The 8,644-nt window shown below is 44.3% G+C and overlaps 1 pseudogene; it reads left to right on the forward strand.

Moving 5' to 3' along the window:
* On the forward strand, positions 1 to 2,982 carry LOC136507009 (uncharacterized; annotated as a pseudogene).
* Positions 2,983 to 8,644: the final 5,662 nt, after the last annotated feature.

Here is an 8,644-nt window from a genome sequence, read left to right on the forward strand (position 1 = left end):
ATGCACAGAGAGAATGTGAAAGTGAAAAGGAGAAGCCTCAAGTTTGATCGCATGCTGGAGGATCACAAGAAATTAGTTATATCCCAACTTGTGACTGCAGGGCAGAAAAAAGTTGGGTACCATACTGGAATTGCTGCAATGGAAGGCAAAGAATGGTGTATCCGACAAGGGATTTGGGGAGTTATTGAAAATCCAAAGGAATATGCTTCCGAAGGATAACTGAATTGCCTAGCACTACATACGAAGCAAAACAGGTTGTCTGCCCTTTGGGACTTAGAAATCTAGAAGATACATGCATGTCCTAATGACTGTATCCTCTACCGTGGCAAGGAATACGAGTGCTTGGATGAATGCCCGGTATGTCATGCATCGTAATATAAGATCAGGCGAGATGACCCTAGTGATGTTGAGGGTGAACGTCCTAGGAAGAAAATCCCTGCCAAGGTTATGTGGTATGCTCCTATAATACCGCGGTTGAAACGGTTGTTCAGAAACAAAGAACATGTGAAGTTACTGCGATGGCACAAAGAGGACCATAAGGTGGACAATATGTTGAGACACCCTACTGACGGCTCCTAGTGGAGAGCAATCGACAGAGAATTCCTAGAGTTTGCAAATGATGCAAGAAACTTAAGGTTCGCTTTGAGTACAGATGGTATGAATCCTTTTGGGGAGCAGAGCAGTAGTCATAGCACTTGGCCTATTACTCTTTGTATCTACAACCTTCCTCCCTGGTTATGCATGAAGCAGAAGTTCATTATGATACCGGTGCTCATCTAAGGCCCGAGGCAACCAGGCAATGACATCGATGTCTACTTGAGGCCACTAGTTGACGAACTTCTACTTTTGTGGAGCAAATCAGGTGTACGTGTGTGGGATGAGCACAAACAGGAACACTTTGACCTGCGGGCGTTGTTGTTTGTAACAATCAATGATTGACCTGCTCTAAGTAATCTTTCAGGACAGACAAACAAGGGGTATAATGCATGCACACACTGTTTTGATGACACTGATAGTATATATTTGAAAAAATGTTGAAAAGTCATGTACCTTGGCCATTGTCGATTTCTTCCTACGAATCACCAACTGAGAAAGAAAGGCAAGCATTTTAAAAGTAAGGCAGACCACTGGAAGAAGCCTAGCAACCAAACTGGGGAGGATGTACTCGATATGGTCAAGGATGTGAAAGTAGTATTTAGAAAGGGATCTGGCAGCCAACCTGTTCCGAAAGACGCCGCCGGACACGCACCCATGTGGAAGAAGAAGTCCATATTTTGGGAGCTACCCTATTGGCAAGTTCTAGAGGTCCGCAATGCGATCGACATGATGCACCTGACGAAGAATCTTTGTATGAACCTGCTAGGCTTCATGGGTGTGTATGGCAAGCCTAAGGACACTTTTGAAGCATGACAGGACCTGCAGTGTTTGAAAGTACGAGGAAACCTACATTCAGAGAAGACAGATGATGGACACCATTACTTAAGACCTACTAGCTACACTGTTAGCAAAGAAGAGAAGGAAAGCATGTTCGAATGCCTAAGCAGCATCAAGGTGTCATCTGGATTCTCCTTGAATATAAAGGGTATAATAAATGTGCCAGAGAAGAAATTCCAAAACTTAAAGTCGCATGGCTACCACATGATTATGACGTAATTGCTTCCAGTTGCTTTAAGAGGAATTCTACCTCCGAATGTACGTCTAGCCACCGTGAAGCTTTGTGCATTCCTCAATGCAATTTCTTAGAAGGCAATCAATCCATTACAACTAGCTGATCTATAGAATGATGTGGTTCAATGTCTTGTCAGCTTTGAGTTGGTGTTCCCTCCATCCTTCTTTAATATCATGACACACCTCCTAGTTCACCTGGTCAAGGAGATTGGTATTCTCGATCTTGTGTTCCTACACAACATGTTCCCCTTTGAGAGGTTCATGGGAGTCCTGAAGAAATATGTTCACAACCGTGCTCGGTCAGAAGGAAGCATCGCCAAGGGCTACGGAACAAAGGAGGTCATTGAGTTCTGTGTTGACTTTATTCCCGACCTTGACCCGATTGGTGTTCCTGAATCACGACATGAGGGAAGAGTAAGTGGAAAGGGAACACTAGGGAAGAAAACATATATTGGTTTGAAGGACGATTACTTCAATAGAGCACACTACAAAGTTCTGCAAAACTCCTTGGTGGAACCGTATATCGGGGAACACAAGGACATCCTACGATCCGAGTATCCAGGGAAGACTGAAGCTTGGATTATGCGTCAGCACATGCAAACTTTCAGCGGTTGGTTGCGAAAAAAATTTCAGGGTGATGAGAGTATTGATGACCAACTGTATTTGTTGGCTAGGCAACCATCGTGGCATATCCTCACATACAAAGGGTACGAGATAAATGGGAATACATTTTACACGGTAGCCCAAGATAAAAGGAGCACCAACCAAAACAGTGGTGTCCGTGTGGATGCCACAGACCCTAATGGGAATAAGCATACATATTATGGCTGCATAGAGGAGATATGGGAACTAGACTATGCCACAGACCCTAATTTCAAAGTCCCTTTGTTCCGGTGCCAGTGGGTGAAGGGGACTGGTGGCGGGGTAACAGTCGACAACTAGTATGGAATGACAACAGTTACAGTTGACCTCAACAATATTGGGTACAAAGATGATCCATTTGTCCTTGCCAAGGATGTGAATCAGGTGTTCTATGTCAAGGACATGTCTACTAAATCGAAGAAAGGGAAAAATGACAGCAACTCAATCAATGAGCCAAAGTGCCACATAGCTCTTTCAGGGAAAAGAAACATCATGGGAATTGAGGACAAGACAGACATGTCAGAAGATTATGAAAGGGATGACCAAATTCCACCCTTCAAAGTGGACAGTGACCCAAGCATCCTGATAAATGATGAGGACACCCCATGGTTACGGCAGGACCATAACCAAGGGACATACGTCAAGAAGATGTTCACTGCTGTGGCTGCTTGATAGCGATGTTTAATAGTGTGTACTAGAGATATTATGTAATTAATAGTTGTGACTTCACATGTTTCTGTCGTGTTTTCATATTTTGTAAGTTCAAATTAAATTTCTATTTGATGGTGGATTTCTTTGTCGTGTATTTGGACTTTGACCGATGGATCACCAAAAGATTTATGTTAAAATGATGTGAAAATAAATTTACTGTCGAAAACCAATAGTTTTAATGAAGTTAATTAAACACTACATTTTTGCATTAACAAAACATTGATTATTAGTTACATTATGTTCAATATTTATAAGGAAAAAACAAAATAATTTAGGTTACATATTTTTCATGTGTACAATAAAGCAAAAAGGAAAGCCATATTTTTTCAAAAAAAAATTATCCCAAATATTCAATTTACTGTGAATTTAATAGGACTCAGGCATTTTTATAAAAGGAAAACAAAAAAAAGACTCAACAAAAAAAGATGGGCCAAACAGGCGAGAAGTGAAACTGCAGGCCACCTTTAGTCCCGGGTTGTAGATCCACCCAGGGCTAAAGGTGTGCTGCATTTTCGTGGCCCGCCAAAAAATACCTTTAGTCTCGGTGCTATCCACCAACCGGGACTAAAGGTCTAACCTTTAGTACCGGTTGGTGGCTAGCACCGGGACTAAAAAGACATTTAGTCTCGGGCGGTGGTGGCACCCGGGACTAAAGGTGCCCCGCACATATAATCGCTGCCCTTCCCCTTCTTCCTCCTCTCTCTCACTCCACGCCCTCGAGCACGCCGGCCGCCATCTCCGCCACCCCGATCGACGCCGTCGGTGACCCCACGCGGCGCCGCCTCTCTCCGCGCGCGCCTGTCACCCCATCAGCCCATGCTCGGCTCCCCACGCTCCTCCACCACTGCCTCCTCGCCACCGAGCCCGCGTCGGCCGACCCAGCCCCGCCATCTCCGCCGCCACCCCGACGCCTTGGCGACCCCGCGCAGCGCCGCCTCTCCCGCGCGTGCCGTCACCCTCCACACCGGCCCGCGCTCGGCTCATGCCCCGACGCCACCGGCCCCGCCACCGAGCACGCGTCGGCCAGCCCTGCCGCGCCATCTCCGCCGCCACCCCGTCACCTCCATGCCGGCCTGCGCGCCTCCGTCACCTCCACGCCGGCATCCGCGCCTCGACGCCCTCACCCTCGCTCCATCCACCCAAACCCTAGCGGAGCTAGGTGGATCCCCAGTCGTGTGCTCGTCGATCACCGGAGGTGTTTGTGCTGCTGTGGTGTTTGCTTGCTTGCTCGTCGATCGTCGGAGGAGTTTGTGCTGTTGTGGTGTTGCTCTGCTTGCTCGTCGATCGCCGGAGGTGGATCCCATGTTGAGTGCATGCATGTGCTGTTGCTTGTTGATCATGTGCTGCATGCATTTTGCTTAAGAAATTATACCTGTTGATGAGAGTGCATGAAAATGAGGCAAAATGCTGTCGAAAATTGCAAATGAATGAGATGTTTCAATATTATGTTTCAGTAGTATGTTTCAATAGTATGTTCCTATATTATGTTTCAATATTATGTTTCAATAGTATGTTTCAATATTATGTTTCAATATTGTATGCTTCAAAAATATTATATGTGTTCCAATACTTTGTAGAAAAAATGTTAATTATATGTTTTAATAATTGTAGAACGGTATAATGGACACGGCCTAACTTCGCAACGGCTCTATGTTTTAGAGCTTTCACCTGATAACGTCGTGTTTCAACAATTGAAACATTATGTTTCAAACAATTTTTCTTTGCCAAATAAGCCAGCAAACATTGACGTTTTCCCAAAAGTCTTCGTAGACCTCTTTCCGATGAAAAATCTTTTTTTGTGTAATTCTAAATGTGAAGCAAGTCTCCGTATCTTATTGGTGAAACTAAATACTTGAAATTCAACAGAACCCCTGTTTTCTTGTTTTTCTTCTTTAACCATAAATCAACAAATTTTTCTACCTCCTTTCTTTTTCATGTATTTTTCTGATCAGGAAAAATAAAAAATTATGTCAGTTATTTTTAAGTTATTCTAATCTTCAATTGTTGAAACACGATGTTATCGGGTGAAAGCTCTAAAACATAGAGCCGTTGCGAAGTTAGGCCGTGTCCATTATACCCAATCTGAAGCTATTTGAAAAAAAATGTAAAAGAAAATGTTATATATGTTTGAATTACTTGTAGAAAAAAATGTAATGTTTCAAGAGTATATATATTTGCTTCAATGTAACATACTATATATATGGTTTTGAATTTAGATATATCTGGTGGTATGGTATATAAACTATGGCCGACTCGAATGACAACATGGATGATGCCATGATGGACATTATCAACGCCACTACCGGCGATATGCCCACGATGGCGGTGATGATGATGATAACAATGAAGAACTAGATGACGGGAGTCAATACTTAGCTCTTGATAATGAACAAGAAGATATTGTTCAAGAAAATGTTGGCGAGGTATAGATTGATTATCTATCATCTCTCTTACATACATGTATAAACATGAAATTAAAAAAATTCCATTCATATTGATATATTTAATTAATCTTTGTGTTTCTCCATACACGTGTAGCCCTCTGGATCGACAATAACAATGGTGAGGAGTAAAAATGTACGTGGTTCGAGAAAGCCATTGGAGGGCCGCTACGTAATCTCAGAATTCAATACGGAATACAGGCGAAACCACTTGGAACACATTCAAAGAAATGTGTTGCTCACTGTGGGTACCTTGTAAGGGACAGGCTCCCGATTAGTGCCCGTGAGTGGAAGCAAAAGCCTTCTGCTCCTCATGTTAGTTTTGTCTCTAACAAGGACAAACAACTAATTTGGAAATGATGTCCTTCAACATTTCACTCTAGACACAAATGATGAGGATTTGAAGAACCTTGTTATGCGACTGGGCTATGAAGAAGATGGCCACACAATTCCAGTCTTGGAAGAAAAAGTTGTACCATACATTCGTCAAGAAGGGCATTATGCCAAATTTCAACACTAAGGCCTACTCCAAGTTGAGGCCCTCTGGAATGACTTTGTACAGTATAAGACATCAGAAGAGAGTCAGGAAATGGTGAGAAGGAACCAAAAAAATGCCAGCCAAAAGAAATACCTACCATGACATGGGATCAGGGTGGCTATGTGACTGCCGTTCATAAGTGGGAGAAAATGGAAGCGGACCTTCTTGCTAAGGGGGATCGTACCAGAAACATTGGAATGGCCTCAACTGCTCGAAGAATTGGTTTCTGGGTCATGGGGGAACACTGGACCTAGAGGCCGGGAAGCTAGTTCATGGCGCAAAACTCCAAAAAGCAGCAGAAAGATTGGTTTTTGCTTGAAACGTAGTTGCTTCTAGGTGTGTTCAAGCCCAACAGAGATAAGGATGAACTGACATACGCCCTCGAGACTCCTGAACATGGTGGTCGAATGAGAGGCAAAGGGGCGGTTTCGTGGTTGCATGGCTTCCCTGGTGACAGAGATAGCTATAGAAGCCGCCAGAGAAAGAAGGAAGAGGAGGCGGAGCGGATCTACAGGTTGGAGCAAGCGGTTCTTCAATCGGCCCAGTGAGAAGGATATGAAAGCAAGAATGCAGAAGGAAATCATAAGGCAAGTGGAAATACAATTGAGTGCACGAAGGCAATCAACACCAGAGCCAGGAATCAACATTAGCCCCCCTGGTCAGTTGAAAAGCAGTTGCGCTTCCACGGAGCTACCAAGTCAAGGTGACGCAGCGCTGCGCTTCCTCATGGTGACATCACTCAACCTCTGACAACATGCGAGCTGCACATTCCAAAGGATAATGCCACAGTCATGGTGGCTATTGGTGTTGTTTCTCTAATGGACCGTACCAAGACAACCGAGAATCCACGAGAGTATAATACCACCTGGATATGCTACTGTCTCAGTGGACAGAGTTGTCAGAGGTTTTGGTGAGCTGGCGCTTGAATTCCTGGAGGTGATGGGGAGAAGACACTTGGAGAAGTGGAGAAGGCATTGATTCTATGGCACAAGCGCTACATCATTATTCCTAGGGGCGTCGCCTAGTAATCTACCGCCGCCTCCTCATGTTCCTTCCCCATAGGTGCGGATGAAATTGAACGAAACAATATTAATTTTCATTAATTTTTTGTTGACTTAAATAGCAATTCTCACTCATACCGCTCTTATTCTTTTTTGTGCTCACACAGCAGGGCCTCCGGCCACCTAAGCCCAATTCTTCACTCCCTGGATCATCAAAGTGCTCTAGGCGATGACGATGCATTGGTAGGCACAGCTGCATCCCCACCATCTCCAAGGCGGTCTCCAACGCCGCCGTGGGCCCCGCCATCTCCAAGGCGATCTCCAACGCCGAAGCCGGCGGCGCCATCTCCAAGGCAGGTCACCAATGCCGAAGCCGACGTCGCCATCTCTAAGGCGGTCTCCAACGCCACCTCTAAGGAGGTCTCCCCCACCACCCCCGCCTCCCCCGCATCTATGAACCCAACAAGAAAGCAGGTCCGCCCCGCAAACAAAGTCATCATCATCCTCGCTGCCAACAAAGAAGCAGAAAGATGGCCCAAAGAAAAATACAAAGGTTGTTATTCCCCAAAAAATGTCTTCTGAAAAGACAAATGAGGAGCAAAAAGCTTTGGTACAAGCAAGAAGTGGACGCTTTCTTCGCAAAATATAAGAAAGGAAAGAGAACAGAAAAAAGAGAAGCCGTACTTCTTCCTCCCTCCAGATCAACTAAGGAAAGGGTTGATGAACACCAGAAAAGGTTGCGCGCTGGTCAGAAGTCCCCGCCTCTAATGGACTATGACCGATCTCTCATCAAGTTATATCAGGCACTAGAAAAAGAAGAAGAAAGCTAGGGAGGGATGTTGCACAGCTCGGGCAATAATCGCAATCACTCCCCCGCTAATTGTTAGTGATCAATATGGTTCAAACTTAGATTTGATACAGATGAACTATGGACCAGTCGATATGGGGCAACTTGACGATTTTCTGAAAGAAACTGGTCTTGACATTAGCCAATTTTGCGGAGGAAACATCACAAGTGCGCCGGAAGTTGATAGTTGGAAGACTTATGAATATGGCAAGAGTCTATACAATCCTACGACCTATTCAGAGTTAGGTACGCAAATGTACTTGCTAAACAAGTGGTACATGGAGGCGTGTGGCCGGGATGAACAGTGGCTTCTTCTCAGAATTAGACATCATCATTACTTCCGTAACGATGACATTATACACGTTAATTTCCCCGAACTGCACCAACTATGCCACATGGACGCTCTCGACAAATCCCTTGTTAGCTGCTATTGTCTGTAAGTGATCATCATTATTCTTTATTTCTTTTAATTTATTAAATTCAGTAATAATGCATGTGTGTGTGTGTGTGTGTGTGTGTGTGTGTGTGTGTGTGTGTGTGTGTGTGTGTGTATATATATATATATATATTATCCTTGTTCACACCTACTTTAATTATATATGCAGATTTGAGATGTTGGAGCTCAGAAAGAGAAGGGACAAAGATGTTGGTTTCATCGATCCATATATCATATTCAAAGACCCAGTTACTCCCTCGCCTACTTGGAAACCTGATGTGCAGAGGAATCTCATGAGGTTCTTTGTGAACCAGCGGGACAAGGAAGTGATACTCTTCCCCTACAACTTCAAGTGAGTCC

This window comes from Miscanthus floridulus, chromosome 15 (assembly GCF_019320115.1).
Source record: "Miscanthus floridulus cultivar M001 chromosome 15, ASM1932011v1, whole genome shotgun sequence".
Taxonomy (NCBI): Eukaryota; Viridiplantae; Streptophyta; class Magnoliopsida; order Poales; family Poaceae; genus Miscanthus; species Miscanthus floridulus.